This window comes from Xenopus laevis, chromosome 9_10L (assembly GCF_017654675.1).
Source record: "Xenopus laevis strain J_2021 chromosome 9_10L, Xenopus_laevis_v10.1, whole genome shotgun sequence".
Lineage (NCBI taxonomy): Eukaryota > Metazoa > Chordata > Amphibia > Anura > Pipidae > Xenopus > Xenopus laevis.
Window position 1 is genome coordinate 124,956,658 of NC_054387.1, and position 19,335 is coordinate 124,975,992.

Sequence of the window (19,335 nt, forward strand, 5' to 3'; positions counted from 1 at the left end):
CCAGTCCAAGTGATAATGGAGCTAGTGGTACATAATTCAATTGGGAATTATTTTTGTTTTTGCTTTAGTTTCTAGTGGATTCATGTCTTCTAAATTCTTGTATAATGTTTGCCAGAGAAAGAAATTTAAGCTAATTGACAAAAGTTTTGGCTAATTCTATGGAGAATGTTATCAATCATGGCAAATTAGGGAAAAAAAGAGGGCCCTGAGGAGCACCTTCGTACTGAGCTACACCTAAAACAAGATATTGGTTTTCCAGGACCGTTCCATCATGCCCCAAATTGGCCAGTCCCAGTGATAATGGAGCTAGTGGTACATAATTCAATGGGGAATTCTTTTTATTTTTGCTTTAGTTTCTAGTGGATTCATGTCTTCTAAATTCTTGTGTAATGTTTGCCAGAGAAAGAAATTTAAGCTAATTGACAAAAGTTTTGGCTAATTCTATGGAGAATGTTAAGAAATGTTTTTAAATGGATATGGTTATCAATCATGGCAAATTAGGGAAAAAAAAGAGGGCCCTGAGGAGCACCTGAGCACCTGAGTACTGAGCTACACCTGAGTATTGAGGTGTCTCTGGGCTCTGTGGCGCAATGGATAGCGCATTGGTCTTCTAGGTGTATGAAGACATTCAAAGGTTGTGGGTTCGAGTCCCACCAGAGTCGTACTTATGTGACATCATTTGACTAATTTAAAGGATGAAATGAAACAAAAAAGGAAAGGAAATGCCTCTATCAGGTGAACTTGATGAAGCTGTTAGTCTTCAAAGATGGGGGTTTTGTCCTACTGGAGTTAAGTTCCCTTCTATCTGTGGTGTTGCTTCTTAATAGCTTCATCCCAATGTTCTCACACAATGACAGTCTCATGATGTGAGAACTTGAAACAAGATATTGGTTTTCCAGGACCGTTTCATCATGCCCCAAATTGGCCAGTCCAAGTTATAATGGAGTTAGTGGTACATAATTCAATGGGGAATTCTTTTATTTTTGCTTCAGATCCTAGTGGATTCATGTCTTCTAATTTCTTGTGTAATGTTTGCCAGAGAAAGAAATTTAAGCTAATTGACAAAAGTTTTGGCTAATTCTATGGAGAATGTTAAGAAATGTTTTTAAATGGATATGGTTATCAATCATGGCAAATTAGGGAAAAAAAGAGGACCCTGAGGAGCACCTGAGTACTGAGCTACACCTGAGTATTGAGGAGTATCTGGGCTCTGTGGCGCAATGGATAGCGCATTGGACTTCTAAGTGTATGAAGACATTCAAAGGTTGTGGGTTCGAATCCCACCAGAGTCATACTTATGTGACATCATTTGACTAATTTAAAGGATGAAATGAAAATGAAACAAAAAAGTAAAGGAAATTCCTCTATCCGGTGAACTTGATGAAGTTAGTCTTCAAAATGTGGGTTTTGTCCTACTGCAGTTAAGTTCCCTTCTATCTGTGGTGTTGCTACTTAAAAGCTTCATCCCAATGTTTCCACACAATGACAGTCTCATGATGTGAGAACTTGAAACAAGATATTGTTTTTCCAAGACCGTTCCATCTCACCCCAAATTGGCCAGTCCAAGTGATAATGGAGCTAGTGGTACATAATTCAATTGGGAATTATTTTTGTTTTTGCTTTAGTTTCTAGTGGATTCATGTCTTCTAAATTCTTGTATAATGTTTGCCAGAGAAAGAAATTTAAGCTAATTGACAAAAGTTTTGGCTAATTCTATGGAGAATGTTATCAATCGTGGCAAATTAGGGAAAAAAAGAGGGCCCTGAGGAGCACCTTCGTACTGAGCTACACCTAAAACAAGATATTGGTTTTCCAGGACCGTTCCATCATGCCCCAAATTGGCCAGTCCCAGTGATAATGGAGCTAGTGGTACATAATTCAATGGGGAATTCTTTTTATTTTTGCTTTAGTTTCTAGTGGATTCATGTCTTCTAAATTCTTGTGTAATGTTTGCCAGAGAAAGAAATTTAAGCTAATTGACAAAAGTTTTGGCTAATTCTATGGAGAATGTTAAGAAATGTTTTTAAATGGATATGGTTATCAATCATGGCAAATTAGGGAAAAAAAGAGGGCCCTGCGGAGCACCTGAGCACCTGAGTACTGAGCTACACCTGAGTATTGAGGTGTCTCTGGGCTCTGTGGCGCAATGGATAGCGCATTGGTCTTCTAGGTGTATGAAGACAGTCAAAGGTTGTGGGTTCGAGTCCCACCAGAGTCGTACTTATGTGACATCATTTGACTAATTTAAAGGATGAAATGAAACAAAAAAGGAAAGGAAATGCCTCTATCAGGTGAACTTGATGAAGCTGTTAGTCTTCAAAGATGGGGGTTTTGTCCTACTGGAGTTAAGTTCCCTTCTATCTGTGGTGTTGCTTCTTAATAGCTTCATCCCAATGTTCTCACACAATGACAGTCTCATGATGTGAGAACTTGAAACAAGATATTGGTTTTCCAGGACCGTTTCATCATGCCCCAAATTGGCCAGTCCAAGTTATAATGGAGTTAGTGGTACATAATTCAATGGGGAATTCTTTTTATTTTTGCTTCAGATCCTAGTGGATTCATGTCTTCTAATTTCTTGTGTAATGTTTGCCAGAGAAAGAAATTTAAGCTAATTGACAAAAGTTTTGGCTAATTCTATGGAGAATGTTAAGAAATGTTTTTAAATGGATATGGTTATCAATCATGGCAAATTAGGGAAAAAAAGAGGACCCTGAGGAGCACCTGAGTACTGAGCTACACCTGAGTATTGAGGAGTATCTGGGCTCTGTGGCGCAATGGATAGCGCATTGGACTTCTAGGTGTATGAAGACATTCAAAGGTTGTGGGTTCGAATCCCACCAGAGTCATACTTATGTGACATCATTTGACTAATTTAAAGGATGAAATGAAAATGAAACAAAAAAGTAAAGGAAATTCCTCTATCCGGTGAACTTGATGAAGTTAGTCTTCAAAAATGTGGGTTTTGTCCTACTGCAGTTAAGTTCCCTTCTATCTGTGGTGTTGCTACTTAAAAGCTTCATCCCAATGTTTCCACACAATGACAGTCTCATGATGTGAGAACTTGAAACAAGATATTGTTTTTCCAAGACCGTTCCATCTCACCCCAAATTGGCCAGTCCAAGTGATAATGGAGCTAGTGGTACATAATTCAATTGGGAATTATTTTTATTTTTGCTTTAGTTTCTAGTGGATTCATGTCTTCTAAATTCTTGTATAATGTTTGCCAGAGAAAGAAATTTAAGCTAATTGACAAAAGTTTTGGCTAATTCTATGGAGAATGTTATCAATCATGGCAAATTAGGGAAAAAAAGAGGGCCCTGAGGAGCACCTTCGTACTGAGCTACACCTGAAACAAGATATTGGTTTTCCAGGACCGTTCCATCATGCCCCAAATTGGCCAGTCCCAGTGATAATGGAGCTAGTGGTACAGATGCAGCCACTTTGGTTTGTCTGTTTGACACAGAATAACTAAACACAGATATCCCATTTATCTCATTTAACACAGAAAACTGTGTCACAACATCCCATCTAATTAAAGCATTCACCATTGTGAACAATGGTGCTTTGGTATGCTAATGAAAAGGTTAAATGCATTAAATGAGATAAGATAACTTTAGATAACACAGTTTCTTCAATTAACTCTGAGTCATGACGCATTTAACTCACAAATCCAAGTGGCTTCATCTGTACATAATTCAATGGGGAATTCTTTTTATTTTTGCTTTAGTTTCTAGTGGATTCATGTCTTCTAAATTCTTGTGTAATGAGAAAGAAATTTAAGCTAATTGACAAAAGTTTTGGCTAATTCTATGGAGAATGTTAAGAAATGTTTTTAAATGGATATGGTTATCAATCATGGCAAATTAGGGGAAAAAAAGAGGGCCCTGAGGAGCACCTGAGCACCTGAGTACTGAGCTACACCTGAGTATTGAGCAATATCAGGGCTCTGTGGCGCAATGGATAGCGCATTGGACTTCTAGGAGTATGAAGACATTCAAAGGTTGTGGGTTCGAGTCCCACCAGAGTCGTACTTATGTGACATCATTTGACTAATTTAAAGGATGAAATGAAACAAAAAAGGAAAGGAAATGCCTCTATCAGGTGAACTTGATGAAGCTGTTAGTCTTCAAAGATGGGGGTTTTGTCCTACTGGAGTTAAGTTCCCTTCTATCTGTGGTGTTGCTACTTAATAGCTTCATCCCAATGTTCTCACACAATGACAGTCTCATGATGTGAGAACTTGAAACAAGATATTGGTTTTCCAGGACCGTTTCATCATGCCCCAAATTGGCCAGTCCAAGTTATAATGGAGTTAGTGGTACATAATTCAATGGGGAATTATTTTTATTTTTGCTTTAGTTTCTAGTGGATTCATGTCTTCTAAATTCTTGTATAATGTTTGCCAGAGAAAGAAATTTAAGCTAATTGACAAAAGTTTTGGCTAATTCTATGGAGAATGTTATCAATCATGGCAAATTAGGGAAAAAAAGAGGGCCCTGAGGAGCACCTTCGTACTGAGCTACACCTGAAACAAGATATTGGTTTTCCAGGACCGTTCCATCATGCCCCAAATTGGCCAGTCCCAGTGATAATGGAGCTAGTGGTACATAATTCAATGGGGAATTCTTTTTATTTTTGCTTTAGTTTCTAGTGGATTCATGTCTTCTAAATTCTTGTGTAATGTTTGCCAGAGAAAGAAATTTAAGCTAATTGACAAAAGTTTTGGCTAATTCTATGGAGAATGTTAAGAAATGTTTTTAAATGGATATGGTTATCAATCATGGCAAATTAGGGAAAAAAAAGAGGACCCTGAGGAGCACCTGAGTACTGAGCTACTCCTGAGCATTGAGGAATATCAGGGCTCTGTGGCGCAATGGATAGCGCATTGGACTTCTAGGTGTATGAAGACATTCAAAGGTTGTGGGTTCGAGTCCCACCAGAGTCGTACTTATGTGACATCATTTGACTAATTTAAAGGATGAAATGAAACAAAAAAGGAAAGGAAATGCCTCTATCAGGTGAACTTGATGAAGCTGTTAGTCTTCAAAGATGGGGGTTTTGTCCTACTGGAGTAAAGTTCCCTTCTATCTGTGGTGTTGCTACTTAATAGCTTCATTCCAATGTTCCCACACAATGACAGTCTCATGATGTGAGAACTTGAAACAAGATATTGGTTTTCCAGGACCGTTTCATCATGCCCCAAATTGGCCAGTCCAAGTGATAATGGAGTTAGTGGTACATAATTCAATGGGGAATTCTTTTTATTTTTGCTTCAGATCCTAGTGGATTCATGTCTTCTAATTTTTTGTGTAATGTTTGCCAGAGAAAGAAATTTAAGCTAATTGACAAAAGTTTTGGCTAATTCTATGGAGAGTGTTAAGAAATGTTTTTAAATGGATATGGTTATCAATCATGGCAAATTAGGGAAAAAAAAGAGTTCCCTGAGGAGCACCTGAGCACCTGAGTACTGAGCTACACCTGAGTATTGAGGAGGATCTGGGCTCTGTGGCGCAATGGATAGCGCATTGGACTTCTAGGTGTATGAAGACATTCAAAGATTGTGGGTTCGAATCCCACCAGAGTCATACTTATGTGACATCATTTGACTAATTTAAAGGATGAAATGAAAATGAAACAAAAAAGTAAAGGAAATTCCTCTATCCGGTGAACTTGATGAAGTTAGTCTTCAAAAATGTGGGTTTTGTCCTACTGCAGTTAAGTTCCCTTCTATATGTGGTGTTGCTACTTAAAAGCTTCATCCCAATGTTTCCACACAATGACAGTCTCATGATGTGAGAACTTGAAACAAGATATTGTTTTTCCAAGACCGTTCCATCTCACCCCAAATTGGCCAGTCCAAGTGATAATGGAGCTAGTGGTACATAATTCAATTGGGAATTATTTTTGTTTTTGCTTTAGTTTCTAGTGGATTCATGTCTTCTAAATTCTTGTATAATGTTTGCCAGAGAAAGAAATTTAAGCTAATTGACAAAAGTTTTGGCTAATTCTATGGAGAATGTTATCAATCATGGCAAATTAGGGAAAAAAAGAGGGCCCTGAGGAGCACCTTCGTACTGAGCTACGCCTAAAACAAGATATTGGTTTTCCAGGACCGTTCCATCATGCCCCAAATTGGCCAGTCCCAGTGATAATGGAGCTAGTGGTACATAATTCAATGGGGAATTCTTTTAATTTTTGCTTTAGTTTCTAGTGGATTCATGTCTTCTAAATTCTTGTGTAATGTTTGCCAGAGAAAGAAATTTAAGCTAATTGACAAAAGTTTTGGCTAATTCTATGGAGAATGTTAAGAAATGTTTTTAAATGGATATGGTTATCAATCATGGCAAATTAGGGGAAAAAAAGAGGGCCCTGAGGAGCACCTGAGCACCTGAGTACTGAGCTACACCTGAGTATTGCGTAGTATCTGGGCTCTGTGGCGCAATGCATAGCGCATTGGATTTCTAAGTGTATGAAGACATTCAAAGGTTGTGGGTTCGAGTCCCACCAGAGTCGTACTTATGTGACATCTTTGACTAATTTAAAGGATGAAATGAAACAAAAAAGGAAAGGAAATGCCTCTATCAGGTGAACTTGATTTAGCTGTTAGTCTTCAAAGATGGGGGTTTTGTCCTACTGGAGTTAAGTTCCCTTCTATCTGTGGTGTTGCTACTTAATAGCTTCATCCCAATGTTCTCACACAATGACAGTCTCATGATGTGAGAACTTGAAACAAGATATTGGTTTTCCAGGACCATTACATCATGCCCCAAATTGGCCAGTCCAAGTTATAATGGAGTTAGTGGTACATAATTCAATGGGGAATTCTTTTTATTTTTGCTTCAGATCCTAGTGGATTCATGTCTTCTAATTTCTTGTGTAATGTTTGCCAGAGAAAGAAATTTAAGCTAATTGACAAAAGTTTTGGCTAATTATATGGAGAATGTTAAGAAATGTTTTTAAATGGATATGGTTATCAATCATGGCAAATTAGGGAAAAAAAGAGGACCCTGAGGAGCACCTGAGTACTGAGGTACTCCTGAGCATTGAGGAATATCAGGGCTCTGTGGCGCAATGGATAGCGCATTGGCTTCTAGGTGTATGAAGACATTCAAAGGTTGTGGGTTCGAGTCCCACCAGAGTCGTACTTATGTGACATCATTTGACTAATTTAAAGGATGAAATGAAAATGAAACAAAAAAGGAAAGGAAATTCCTCTATCAGGTGAACTTGATGAAGCTGTTAGTCTTCAAAGATGGGGGTTTTGTCCTACTGGAGTTAAGTTCCCTTCTATCTGTGGTGTTGCTACTTAATAGCTTCATCCCAATGTTCCCACACAATGACAGTCTCATGATGTGAGAACTTGAAACAAGATATTGGTTTTCCAGGACCGTTTCATCATGCCCCAAATTGGCCAGTCCAAGTGATAATGGAGTTAGTGGTACATAATTCAATGGGGAATTCTTTTTATTTTTGCTTCAGATCCTAGTGGATTCATGTCTTCTAATTTCTTGTGTAATGTTTGCCAGAGAAAGAAATTTAAGCTAATTGACAAAAGTTTTGGCTAATTCTATGGAGAATGTTAAGAAATGTTTTTAAATGGATATGGTTATCAATCATGGCAAATTAGGGAAAAAAAAGAGTTCCCTGAGGAGCACCTGAGTACTGAGCTACACCTGAGTATTGAGGAGTATCTGGGCTCTGTGGCGCAATGGATAGCGCATTGGACTTCTAGGTGTATGAAGACATTCAAAGGTTGTGGGTTCGAATCCCACCAGAGTCATACTTATGTGACATCATTTGACTAATTTAAAGGATGAAATGAAAATGAAACAAAAAAGTAAAGGAAATTCCTCTATCCGGTGAACTTGATGAAGTTAGTCTTCAAAAATGTGGGTTTTGTCCTACTGCAGTTAAGTTCCCTTCTATCTGTGGTGTTGCTACTTAAAAGCTTCATCCCAATGTTTCCACACAATGACAGTCTCATGATGTGAGAACTTGAAACAAGATATTGTTTTTCCAAGACCGTTCCATCTCACCCCAAATTGGCCAGTCCAAGTGATAATGGAGCTATTAGTACATAATTCAATTGGGAATTATTGTTGTTTTTGCTTTAGTTTCTAGTGGATTCATGTCTTCTAAATTCTTGTATAATGTTTGCCAGAGAAAGAAATTTAATTTAATTGACAAAAGTTTTGGCTAATTCTATGGAGAATGTTATCAATCATGGCAAATTAGGGAAAAAAAGAGGGCCCTGAGGAGCACCTTCGTACTGAGCTACGCCTAAAACAAGATATTGGTTTTCCAGGACCGTTCCATCATGCCCCAAATTGGCCAGTCCCAGTGATAATGGAGTTAGTGGTACATAATTCAATGGGGAAATCTTTTTATTTTTGCTTTAGTTTCTAGTGGATTCATGCCTTCTAAATTCTTGTGTAATGTTTGCCAGAGAAAGAAATTTAAGCTAATTGACAAAAGTTTTGGCTAATTCTATGGAGAATGTTAAGAAATGTTTTTAAATGGATATGGTTATCAATCATGGCAAATTAGGGGAAAAAAAGAGGGCCCTGAGGAGCACCTGAGCACCTGAGTACTGAGCTACACCTGAGTATTGAGGAGTATCTGGGCTCTGTGGCGCAATGGATAGCGCATTGGACTTCTAGGTGTATGAAGACATTCAAAGGTTGTGGGTTCGAGTCCCACCAGAGTCGTACTTATGTGACATCATTTGACTAATTTAAAGGATGAAATGAAACAAAAAAGGAAAGGAAATGCCTCTATCAAGTGAACTTGATGAAGCTGTTAGTCTTCAAAGATGGGGGTTTTGTCCTACTGGAGTAAAGTTCCCTTCTATCTGTGGTGTTGCTACTTAATAGCTTCATCCCAATGTTCTCACACAATGACAGTCTCATGATGTGAGAACTTGAAACAAGATATTGGTTTTCCAGGACCGTTTCATCATGCCCCAAATTGGCCAGTCCAAGTTATAATGGAGTTAGTGGTACATAATTCAATGGGGAATTCTTTTTATTTTTGCTTCAGATCCTAGTGGATTCATGTCTTCTAATTTCTTGTGTAATGTTTGCCAGAGAAAGAAATTTAAGCTAATTGACAAAAGTTTTGGCTAATTCTATGGAGAATGTTATCAATCATGGCAAATTAGGGAAAAAAAGAGGGCCCTGAGGAGCACCTTCGTACTGAGCTACACCTGAAACAAGATATTGGTTTTCCAGGACCGTTCCATCATGCCCCAAATTGGCCAGTCCCAGTGATAATGGAGCTAGTGGTACATAATTCAATGGGGAATTCTTTTTATTTTTGCTTTAGTTTCTAGTGGATTCATGTCTTCTAAATTCTTGTGTAATGTTTGCCAGAGAAAGAAATTTAAGCTAATTGACAAAAGTTTTGGCTAATTCTATGGAGAATGTTAAGAAATGTTTTTAAATGGATATGGTTATCAATCATGGCAAATTAGGGGAAAAAAAGAGGGCCCTGAGGAGCACCTGAGCACCTGAGTACTGAGCTACACCTGAGTATTGAGCAATATCAGGGCTCTGTGGCGCAATGGATAGCGCATTGGACTTCTAGGTGTATGAAGACATTCAAAGGTTGTGGGTTCGAGTCCCACCAGAGTCGTACTTATGTGACATCATTTGACTAATTTAAAGGATGAAATGAAACAAAAAATGAAAGGAAATGCCTCTATCAGGTGAACTTGATGAAGCTGTTAGTCTTCAAAGATGGGGGTTTTGTCCTACTGGAGTTAAGTTCCCTTCTATCTGTGGTGTTGCTACTTAATAGCTTCATCCCAATGTTCTCACACAATGACAGTCTCATGATGTGAGAACTTGAAACAAGATATTGGTTTTCCAGGACCGTTTCATCATGCCCCAAATTGGCCAGTCCAAGTTATAATGGAGTTAGTGGTACATAATTCAATGGGGAATTCTTTTTATTTTTGCTTCAGATCCTAGTGGATTCATGTCTTCTAATTTCTTGTGTAATGTTTGCCAGAGAAAGAAATTTAAGCTAATTGACAAAAGTTTTGGCTAATTCTATGGAGAATGTTAAGAAATGTTTTTAAATGGATATGGTTATCAATCATGGCAAATTAGGGAAAAAAAGAGGACCCTGAGGAGCACCTGAGTACTGAGGTACTCCTGAGCATTGAGGAATATCAGGGCTCTGTGGCGCAATGGATAGCGCATTGGACTTCTCGGTGTATGAAGACATTCAATGGTTGTGGGTTCGAGTCCCACCAGAGTCGTACTTATATGACATCATTTGACTAATTTAAAGGATGAAATGAAACAAAAAAGGAAAGGAAATGCCTCTATCAGGTGAACTTGATGAAGCTGTTAGTCTTCAAAGATGGGGGTTTTGTCCTACTGGAGTTAAGTTCCCTTCTATCTGTGGTGTTGCTACTTAATAGCTTCATCCCAATGTTCTCACACAATGACAGTCTCATGATGTGAGAACTTGAAACAAGATATTGGTTTTCCAGGACCGTTTCATCATGCCCCAAATTGGCCAGTCCAAGTTATAATGGAGTTAGTGGTACATAATTCAATGGGGAATTCTTTTTATTTTTGCTTCAGATCCTAGTGGATTCATGTCTTCTAATTTCTTGTGTAATGTTTGCCAGAGAAAGAAATTTAAGCTAATTGACAAAAGTTTTGGCTAATTCTATGGAGAATGTTAAGAAATGTTTTTAAATGGATATGATTATCAATCATGGCAAATTAGGGAAAAAAAGAGGGCCCTGAGGAGCACCTTCGTACTGAGCTACACCTGAAACAAGATATTGGTTTTCCAGGACCGTTCCATCATGCCCCAAATTGGCCAGTCCCAGTGATAATGGAGCTAGTGGTACATAATTCAATGGGGAATTCTTTTTATTTTTGCTTTAGTTTCTAGTGGATTCATGTCTTCTAAATTCTTGTGTAATGTTTGCCAGAGAAAGAAATTTAAGCTAATTGACAAAAGTTTTGGCTAATTCTATGGAGAATGTTAAGAAATGTTTTTAAATGGATATGGTTATCAATCATGGCAAATTAGGGAAAAAAAAGAGGACCCTGAGGAGCACCTGAGTACTGAGCTACTCCTGAGCATTGAGGAATATCAGGGCTCTGTGGCGCAATGGATAGCGCATTGGACTTCTAGGTGTATGAAGACATTCAAAGGTTGTGGGTTCGAGTCCCACCAGAGTCGTACTTATGTGACATCATTTGACTAATTTAAAGGATGAAATGAAACAAAAAAGGAAAGGAAATGCCTCTATCAGGTGAACTTGATGAAGCTGTTAGTCTTCAAAGATGGGGGTTTTGTCCTACTGGAGTAAAGTTCCCTTCTATCTGTGGTGTTGCTACTTAATAGCTTCATTCCAATGTTCCCACACAATGACAGTCTCATGATGTGAGAACTTGAAACAAGATATTGGTTTTCCAGGACCGTTTCATCATGCCCCAAATTGGCCAGTCCAAGTGATAATGGAGTTAGTGGTACATAATTCAATGGGGAATTCTTTTTATTTTTGCTTCAGATCCTAGTGGATTCATGTCTTCTAATTTTTTGTGTAATGTTTGCCAGAGAAAGAAATTTAAGCTAATTGACAAAAGTTTTGGCTAATTCTATGGAGAGTGTTAAGAAATGTTTTTAAATGGATATGGTTATCAATCATGGCAAATTAGGGAAAAAAAGAGTTCCCTGAGGAGCACCTGAGCACCTGAGTACTGAGCTACACCTGAGTATTGAGGAGGATCTGGGCTCTGTGGCGCAATGGATAGCGCATTGGACTTCTAGGTGTATGAAGACATTCAAAGATTGTGGGTTCGAATCCCACCAGAGTCATACTTATGTGACATCATTTGACTAATTTAAAGGATGAAATGAAAATGAAACAAAAAAGTAAAGGAAATTCCTCTATCCGGTGAACTTGATGAAGTTAGTCTTCAAAAATGTGGGTTTTGTCCTACTGCAGTTAAGTTCCCTTCTATATGTGGTGTTGCTACTTAAAAGCTTCATCCCAATGTTTCCACACAATGACAGTCTCATGATGTGAGAACTTGAAACAAGATATTGTTTTTCCAAGACCGTTCCATCTCACCCCAAATTGGCCAGTCCAAGTGATAATGGAGCTAGTGGTACATAATTCAATTGGGAATTATTTTTGTTTTTGCTTTAGTTTCTAGTGGATTCATGTCTTCTAAATTCTTGTATAATGTTTGCCAGAGAAAGAAATTTAAGCTAATTGACAAAAGTTTTGGCTAATTCTATGGAGAATGTTATCAATCATGGCAAATTAGGGAAAAAAAGAGGGCCCTGAGGAGCACCTTCGTACTGAGCTACGCCTAAAACAAGATATTGGTTTTCCAGGACCGTTCCATCATGCCCCAAATTGGCCAGTCCCAGTGATAATGGAGCTAGTGGTACATAATTCAATGGGGAATTCTTTTAATTTTTGCTTTAGTTTCTAGTGGATTCATGTCTTCTAAATTCTTGTGTAATGTTTGCCAGAGAAAGAAATTTAAGCTAATTGACAAAAGTTTTGGCTAATTCTATGGAGAATGTTAAGAAATGTTTTTAAATGGATATGGTTATCAATCATGGCAAATTAGGGGAAAAAAAGAGGGCCCTGAGGAGCACCTGAGCACCTGAGTACTGAGCTACACCTGAGTATTGCGTAGTATCTGGGCTCTGTGGCGCAATGCATAGCGCATTGGATTTCTAAGTGTATGAAGACATTCAAAGGTTGTGGGTTCGAGTCCCACCAGAGTCGTACTTATGTGACATCTTTGACTAATTTAAAGGATGAAATGAAACAAAAAAGGAAAGGAAATGCCTCTATCAGGTGAACTTGATTTAGCTGTTAGTCTTCAAAGATGGGGGTTTTGTCCTACTGGAGTTAAGTTCCCTTCTATCTGTGGTGTTGCTACTTAATAGCTTCATCCCAATGTTCTCACACAATGACAGTCTCATGATGTGAGAACTTGAAACAAGATATTGGTTTTCCAGGACCATTACATCATGCCCCAAATTGGCCAGTCCAAGTTATAATGGAGTTAGTGGTACATAATTCAATGGGGAATTCTTTTTATTTTTGCTTCAGATCCTAGTGGATTCATGTCTTCTAATTTCTTGTGTAATGTTTGCCAGAGAAAGAAATTTAAGCTAATTGACAAAAGTTTTGGCTAATTATATGGAGAATGTTAAGAAATGTTTTTAAATGGATATGGTTATCAATCATGGCAAATTAGGGAAAAAAAGAGGACCCTGAGGAGCACCTGAGTACTGAGGTACTCCTGAGCATTGAGGAATATCAGGGCTCTGTGGCGCAATGGATAGCGCATTGGCTTCTAGGTGTATGAAGACATTCAAAGGTTGTGGGTTCGAGTCCCACCAGAGTCGTACTTATGTGACATCATTTGACTAATTTAAAGGATGAAATGAAAATGAAACAAAAAAGGAAAGGAAATTCCTCTATCAGGTGAACTTGATGAAGCTGTTAGTCTTCAAAGATGGGGGTTTTGTCCTACTGGAGTTAAGTTCCCTTCTATCTGTGGTGTTGCTACTTAATAGCTTCATCCCAATGTTCCCACACAATGACAGTCTCATGATGTGAGAACTTGAAACAAGATATTGGTTTTCCAGGACCGTTTCATCATGCCCCAAATTGGCCAGTCCAAGTGATAATGGAGTTAGTGGTACATAATTCAATGGGGAATTCTTTTTATTTTTGCTTCAGATCCTAGTGGATTCATGTCTTCTAATTTCTTGTGTAATGTTTGCCAGAGAAAGAAATTTAAGCTAATTGACAAAAGTTTTGGCTAATTCTATGGAGAATGTTAAGAAATGTTTTTAAATGGATATGGTTATCAATCATGGCAAATTAGGGAAAAAAAAGAGTTCCCTGAGGAGCACCTGAGTACTGAGCTACACCTGAGTATTGAGGAGTATCTGGGCTCTGTGGCGCAATGGATAGCGCATTGGACTTCTAGGTGTATGAAGACATTCAAAGGTTGTGGGTTCGAATCCCACCAGAGTCATACTTATGTGACATCATTTGACTAATTTAAAGGATGAAATGAAAATGAAACAAAAAAGTAAAGGAAATTCCTCTATCCGGTGAACTTGATGAAGTTAGTCTTCAAAAATGTGGGTTTTGTCCTACTGCAGTTAAGTTCCCTTCTATCTGTGGTGTTGCTACTTAAAAGCTTCATCCCAATGTTTCCACACAATGACAGTCTCATGATGTGAGAACTTGAAACAAGATATTGTTTTTCCAAGACCGTTCCATCTCACCCCAAATTGGCCAGTCCAAGTGATAATGGAGCTATTAGTACATAATTCAATTGGGAATTATTGTTGTTTTTGCTTTAGTTTCTAGTGGATTCATGTCTTCTAAATTCTTGTATAATGTTTGCCAGAGAAAGAAATTTAATTTAATTGACAAAAGTTTTGGCTAATTCTATGGAGAATGTTATCAATCATGGCAAATTAGGGAAAAAAAGAGGGCCCTGAGGAGCACCTTCGTACTGAGCTACGCCTAAAACAAGATATTGGTTTTCCAGGACCGTTCCATCATGCCCCAAATTGGCCAGTCCCAGTGATAATGGAGTTAGTGGTACATAATTCAATGGGGAAATCTTTTTATTTTTGCTTTAGTTTCTAGTGGATTCATGCCTTCTAAATTCTTGTGTAATGTTTGCCAGAGAAAGAAATTTAAGCTAATTGACAAAAGTTTTGGCTAATTCTATGGAGAATGTTAAGAAATGTTTTTAAATGGATATGGTTATCAATCATGGCAAATTAGGGGAAAAAAAGAGGGCCCTGAGGAGCACCTGAGCACCTGAGTACTGAGCTACACCTGAGTATTGAGGAGTATCTGGGCTCTGTGGCGCAATGGATAGCGCATTGGACTTCTAGGTGTATGAAGACATTCAAAGGTTGTGGGTTCGAGTCCCACCAGAGTCGTACTTATGTGACATCATTTGACTAATTTAAAGGATGAAATGAAACAAAAAAGGAAAGGAAATGCCTCTATCAAGTGAACTTGATGAAGCTGTTAGTCTTCAAAGATGGGGGTTTTGTCCTACTGGAGTAAAGTTCCCTTCTATCTGTGGTGTTGCTACTTAATAGCTTCATCCCAATGTTCTCACACAATGACAGTCTCATGATGTGAGAACTTGAAACAAGATATTGGTTTTCCAGGACCGTTTCATCATGCCCCAAATTGGCCAGTCCAAGTTATAATGGAGTTAGTGGTACATAATTCAATGGGGAATTCTTTTTATTTTTGCTTCAGATCCTAGTGGATTCATGTCTTCTAATTTCTTGTGTAATGTTTGCCAGAGAAAGAAATTTAAGCTAATTGACAAAAGTTTTGGCTAATTCTATGGAGAATGTTAAGAAATGTTTTTAAATGGATATGGTTATCAATCATGGCAAATTAGGGAAAAAAAGAGGACCCTGAGGAGCACCTGAGTACTGAGCTACTCCTGAGCCTTGAGGAATATCAGGGCTCTGTGGCGCAATGGATAGCGCATTGGACTTCTAGGTGTATGAAGACATTCAAAGGTTGTGGGTTCGAGTCCCACCAGAGTCGTACTTATGTGACATCATTTGACTAATTTAAAGGATGAAATGAAAATGAAACAAAAAAGGAAAGGAAATTCCTCTATCAGGTGAACTTGATGAAGCTGTTAGTCTTCAAAGATGGGGGTTTTGTCCTACTGGAGTAAAGTTCCCTTCTATCTGTGGTGTTGCTACTTAATAGCTTCATCCCAATGTTCCCACACAATGACAGTCTCATGATGTGAGAACTTGAAACAAGATATTGGTTTTCCAGGACCGTTTCATCATGCCCCAAATTGGCCAGCTACACCTGAGTATGGAGTAGTATCTGGGCTCTGTGGCGCAATGGATAGCGTGTTGGACTTCTAGGTGTATGAAGACTTTCAAAGGTTGTGGGTTCGAATCCCACCAGAGTCATACTTATGTGACATCATTTGACTAATTTAAAGGATGAAATGAAAATGAAACAAAAAAGTAAAGGAAATTCCTCTATCCGGTGAACTTGATGAAGTTAGTCTTCAAAAATGTGGGTTTTGTCCTACTGCAGTTAAGTTCCCTTCTATCTGTGGTGTTGCTACTTAAAAGCTTCATCCCAATGTTTCCACACAATGACAGTCTCATGATGTGAGAACTTGAAACAAGATATTGTTTTTCCAAGACCGTTCCATCTCACCCCAAATTGGCCAGTCCAAGTGATAATGGAGCTAGTGGTACATAATTCAATTGGGAATTATTTTTATTTTTGCTTTAGTTTCTAGTGGATTCATGTCTTCTAAATTCTTGTATAATGTTTGCCAGAGAAAGAAATTTAAGCTAATTGACAAAAGTTTTGGCTAATTCTATGGAGAATGTTATCAATCATGGCAAATTAGGGAAAAAAAGAGGGCCCTGAGGAGCACCTTCGTACTGAGCTACACCTGAAACAAGATATTGGTTTTCCAGGACCGTTCCATCATGCCCCAAATTGGCCAGTCCCAGTGATAATGGAGCTAGTGGTACATAATTCAATGGGGAATTCTTTTTATTTTTGCTTTAGTTTCTAGTGGATTCATGTCTTCTAAATTCTTGTGTAATGTTTGCCAGAGAAAGAAATTTAAGCTAATTGACAAAAGTTTTGGCTAATTCTATGGAGAATGTTAAGAAATGTTTTTAAATGGATATGGTTATCAATCATGGCAAATTAGGGGAAAAAAAGAGGGCCCTGAGGAGCACCTGAGCACCTGAGTACTGAGCTACACCTGAGTATTGAGCAATATCAGGGCTCTGTGGCGCAATGGATAGCGCATTGGACTTCTAGGTGTATGAAGACATTCAAAGGTTGTGGGTTCGAGTCCCACCAGAGTCGTACTTATGTGACATCATTTGACTAATTTAAAGGATGAAATGAAACAAAAAATGAAAGGAAATGCCTCTATCAGGTGAACTTGATGAAGCTGTTAGTCTTCAAAGATGGGGGTTTTGTCCTACTGGAGTTAAGTTCCCTTCTATCTGTGGTGTTGCTACTTAATAGCTTCATCCCAATGTTCTCACACAATGACAGTCTCATGATGTGAGAACTTGAAACAAGATATTGGTTTTCCAGGACCGTTTCATCATGCCCCAAATTGGCCAGTCCAAGTTATAATGGAGTTAGTGGTACATAATTCAATGGGGAATTCTTTTTATTTTTGCTTCAGATCCTAGTGGATTCATGTCTTCTAATTTCTTGTGTAATGTTTGCCAGAGAAAGAAATTTAAGCTAATTGACAAAAGTTTTGGCTAATTCTATGGAGAATGTTAAGAAATGTTTTTAAATGGATATGGTTATCAATCATGGCAAATTAGGGAAAAAAAGAGGACCCTGAGGAGCACCTGAGTACTGAGGTACTCCTGAGCATTGAGGAATATCAGGGCTCTGTGGCGCAATGGATAGCGCATTGGACTTCTCGGTGTATGAAGACATTCAATGGTTGTGGGTTCGAGTCCCACCAGAGTCGTACTTATATGACATCATTTGACTAATTTAAAGGATGAAATGAAACAAAAAAGGAAAGGAAATGCCTCTATCAGGTGAACTTGATGAAGCTGTTAGTCTTCAAAGATGGGGGTTTTGTCCTACTGGAGTTAAGTTCCCTTCTATCTGTGGTGTTGCTACTTAATAGCTTCATCCCAATGTTCTCACACAATGACAGTCTCATGATGTGAGAACTTGAAACAAGATATTGGTTTTCCAGGACCGTTTCATCATGCCCCAAATTGGCCAGTCCAAGTTATAATGGAGTTAGTGGTACATAATTCAATGGGGAATTCTTTTTATTTTTGCTTCAGATCCTAGTGGATTCATGTCTTCTAATTTCTTGTGTAATGTTTGCCAGAGAAAGAAATTTAAGCTAATTGACAAAAGTTTTGGCTAATTCTATGGAGAATGTTAAGAAATGTTTTTAAATGGATATGATTATCAATCATGGCAAATTAGGGAAAAAAAGAGGACCCTGAGGAGCACCTGAGTACAGAGGTACTCCTGAGCATTGAGGAATATCAGGGCTCTGTGGCGCAATGGATAGCGCATTGGACTTCTAGGTGTATGAAGACATTCAAAGGTTGTGGGTTCGAGTCCCACCAGAGTCGTACTTATGTGACATCATTTGACTAATTTAAAGGATGAAATGAAAATGAAACAAAAAAGGAAAGGAAATTCCTCTATCAGGTGTACTTGATGAAGCTGTTAGTCTTCAAAGATGGGGGTTTTGTCCTACTGGAGTTAAGTTCCCTTTTATCTGTGGTGTTGCTACTTAATAGCTTCATCCCAATGTTCCCACACAATGACAGTCTCATGATGTGAGAACTTGAAACAAGATATTGGTTTTCCAGGACCGTTTCATCATGCCCCAAATTGGCCAGTCCAAGTGATAATGGAGTTAGTGGTACATAATTATATGGGGAATTCTTTTTATTTTTGCTTCAGATCCTAGTGGATTCATGTCTTCTAATTTCTTGTGTAATGTTTGCCAGAGAAAGAAATTTAAGCTAATTGACAAAAGTTTTGGCTAATTCTATGGAGAATGTTAAGAAATGTTTTTAAATGGATATGGTTATCAATCATGGCAAATTAGGGAAAAAAAAGAGTTCCCTGAGGAGCACCTGAGTACTGAGCTACACCTGAGTATTGAGGAGTATCTGGGCTCAGTGGCGCAATGGATAGCGCATTGGACTTCTAGGTGTATGAAGACATTCAAAGGTTTTGGGTTCAAATCCCACCAGAGTTATACTTATGTGACATCATTTGACTAATTTAAAGGATGAAATGAAAATGAAACAAAAAAGTAAAGGAAATTCCTCTATCCGGTGAACTTGATGAAGTTAGTCTTCAAAAATGTGGGTTTTGTCCTACTGCAGTTAAGTTCCCTTCTATCTGTGGTGTTGCTACTTAAAAGCTTCATCCCAATGTTTCCACACAATGACAGTCTCATGATGTGAGAACTTGAAAGAAGATATTGTTTTTCCAAGACCGTTCCATCTCACCCCAAATTGGCCAGTCCAAGTGATAATGGAGCTAGTGGTACATAATTCAATTGGGAATTATTTTTATTTTTGCTTTCGTTTCTAGTGGATTCATGTCTTCTAAATTCTTGTATAATGTTTGCCAGAGAAAGAAATTTAAGCTAATTGACAAAAGTTTTGGCTAATTCTATGGAGAATGTTATCAATCATGGCAAATTAGGGAAAAAAAGAGGGCCCTGAGGAGCACCTTCGTACTGAGCTACACCTGAAACAAGATATTGG

The 19,335-nt window shown here is 38.2% G+C and overlaps 13 non-coding genes across 13 annotated transcripts; all 13 read left to right on the forward strand.

Annotated features, from left to right (window-relative positions):
- Positions 1–1,206: 1,206 nt before the first annotated feature.
- trnar-ucu lies at positions 1,207–1,292 on the forward strand. Its single transcript is given in 2 exon segments — positions 1,207–1,243; positions 1,257–1,292. It is a non-coding gene; the product is annotated as a tRNA-Arg (tRNA).
- Positions 1,293–2,763: 1,471 nt separating this feature from the next.
- Positions 2,764–2,849, forward strand: trnar-ucu. The gene is given in 2 exon segments: positions 2,764–2,800; positions 2,814–2,849. It is a non-coding gene; the product is annotated as a tRNA-Arg (tRNA).
- A 1,096-nt stretch (positions 2,850–3,945) lies between these two features.
- On the forward strand, positions 3,946–4,031 carry trnar-ucu. Its single transcript is given in 2 exon segments — positions 3,946–3,982; positions 3,996–4,031. It is a non-coding gene; the product is annotated as a tRNA-Arg (tRNA).
- Positions 4,032–4,862: 831 nt separating this feature from the next.
- On the forward strand, positions 4,863–4,948 carry trnar-ucu. Its single transcript is given in 2 exon segments — positions 4,863–4,899; positions 4,913–4,948. It is a non-coding gene; the product is annotated as a tRNA-Arg (tRNA).
- A 2,749-nt stretch (positions 4,949–7,697) lies between these two features.
- On the forward strand, positions 7,698–7,783 carry trnar-ucu. Its single transcript is given in 2 exon segments — positions 7,698–7,734; positions 7,748–7,783. It is a non-coding gene; the product is annotated as a tRNA-Arg (tRNA).
- An 842-nt stretch (positions 7,784–8,625) lies between these two features.
- On the forward strand, positions 8,626–8,711 carry trnar-ucu. Its single transcript is given in 2 exon segments — positions 8,626–8,662; positions 8,676–8,711. It is a non-coding gene; the product is annotated as a tRNA-Arg (tRNA).
- Positions 8,712–9,550: 839 nt separating this feature from the next.
- trnar-ucu lies at positions 9,551–9,636 on the forward strand. Its single transcript is given in 2 exon segments — positions 9,551–9,587; positions 9,601–9,636. It is a non-coding gene; the product is annotated as a tRNA-Arg (tRNA).
- Positions 9,637–11,125: 1,489 nt separating this feature from the next.
- Positions 11,126–11,211, forward strand: trnar-ucu. Its single transcript is given in 2 exon segments — positions 11,126–11,162; positions 11,176–11,211. It is a non-coding gene; the product is annotated as a tRNA-Arg (tRNA).
- A 2,748-nt stretch (positions 11,212–13,959) lies between these two features.
- trnar-ucu lies at positions 13,960–14,045 on the forward strand. Its single transcript is given in 2 exon segments — positions 13,960–13,996; positions 14,010–14,045. It is a non-coding gene; the product is annotated as a tRNA-Arg (tRNA).
- Positions 14,046–14,887: 842 nt separating this feature from the next.
- trnar-ucu lies at positions 14,888–14,973 on the forward strand. The gene is given in 2 exon segments: positions 14,888–14,924; positions 14,938–14,973. It is a non-coding gene; the product is annotated as a tRNA-Arg (tRNA).
- Positions 14,974–15,518: 545 nt separating this feature from the next.
- On the forward strand, positions 15,519–15,604 carry trnar-ucu. Its single transcript is given in 2 exon segments — positions 15,519–15,555; positions 15,569–15,604. It is a non-coding gene; the product is annotated as a tRNA-Arg (tRNA).
- A 1,228-nt stretch (positions 15,605–16,832) lies between these two features.
- Positions 16,833–16,918, forward strand: trnar-ucu. The gene is given in 2 exon segments: positions 16,833–16,869; positions 16,883–16,918. It is a non-coding gene; the product is annotated as a tRNA-Arg (tRNA).
- Positions 16,919–18,094: 1,176 nt separating this feature from the next.
- trnar-ucu lies at positions 18,095–18,180 on the forward strand. Its single transcript is given in 2 exon segments — positions 18,095–18,131; positions 18,145–18,180. It is a non-coding gene; the product is annotated as a tRNA-Arg (tRNA).
- Positions 18,181–19,335: the final 1,155 nt, after the last annotated feature.